A 1,095-nucleotide genomic window follows, 5' to 3' on the forward strand; every position below is an offset into this window, starting at 1 on the left:
GGCCAATAAGTAGGATTTTTAGGAGAGAGGATGGAGTAACTATTGGATGTTGTGACTCGGGAAAGCGTCCTACCACGAGTATTAACTTAGCTATCTAGTGCTAGGAAATATAAATGTACACTTGAAAAGAGGGGGTAGGAAGAATAGTGAAATAGGAGAAGGGGTTTGGACCAATCAGAGAATTCAGGAAATTAGGCGGAGCCCTAGAGAGCCTATGAAATTAGAAATAAATATCTGGGAGGGGGAAAAAAGGCGTAACTAGAAACAGGATGGCCAGGCTTCCAAGAAATTGGGGGTAAGGGACCATGACCTAAGGACTCGTGATAACTGACTTACATGTGTTAAACATAAAATAGTTAGACTGATGCAAGTCCATTGTGAGATGATAGCTTGTACCTGCCTAAGTGTCAACCCTTGCTTTTTTACATTGATATAGAATACTAGGAAAGGTCACTTATGTTCAGTGTCTGTCGAAATGTGTCAGATGTCTATAGTTTATAATAATAGCTGTTAAATACTATAACGTTGTTACCTTTTATCCCTATCTATTCACGATAACTCTCCGAGGCGTATGTAAAGAAGATGGCCACGAGATTTCTCAACTTATAATAACCATTGCAGTAGTAGGATGATTTAATGTGTACAAAGGATGATTAGTCAACTCAATGTCATGTCGTCTGCGCAGAAATCAGCTAAAAATGAATATCAAGTTTCTGAAATGAAACAGGTTTTTTTTTCTAAAATATGTGAAAGATATAATTGCATTTGGAAATATATGCTCCTTTAATTTGTCTATAAGCTGTTTAAGCTTTGAAGTCACTAACCGGTTTTCGTGGTGTAGTGGTTATCACATCTGCCTAACACGCAGAAGGTCCCCAGTTCGATCCTGGGCGAAAACATGGATTTTATTTTGATTAATAAGTTCTAATTTGTTGTAATCGATTGGCTGTTCGTGTCGATCGGTATTATAAAAATATCTACAATGAATGAACACATTTATTGTGTATTTTTTCTTTAATAATTTAACGGAATTAATTATTTTCAAATGTTCTATTACTAGTAATGACAACTGTTAGACAAATTTAAATCATTTAT

At 35.6% G+C, this 1,095-nt stretch overlaps 1 non-coding gene across 1 annotated transcript; it reads left to right on the plus strand.

The window, feature by feature from the left end:
* The first annotated feature begins 826 nt into the window (after positions 1–826).
* On the plus strand, positions 827–899 carry TRNAV-AAC (transfer RNA valine (anticodon AAC)). Its single transcript has one exon. It is a non-coding gene; the product is annotated as a tRNA-Val (tRNA).
* Positions 900–1,095: the final 196 nt, after the last annotated feature.

The sequence above is a fragment of the Halyomorpha halys genome, unplaced genomic scaffold (assembly GCF_000696795.3).
Source record: "Halyomorpha halys isolate HHAL.00 unplaced genomic scaffold, Hhal_1.1 Scaffold652.1, whole genome shotgun sequence".
NCBI classification, from domain to species: Eukaryota; Metazoa; Arthropoda; class Insecta; order Hemiptera; family Pentatomidae; genus Halyomorpha; species Halyomorpha halys.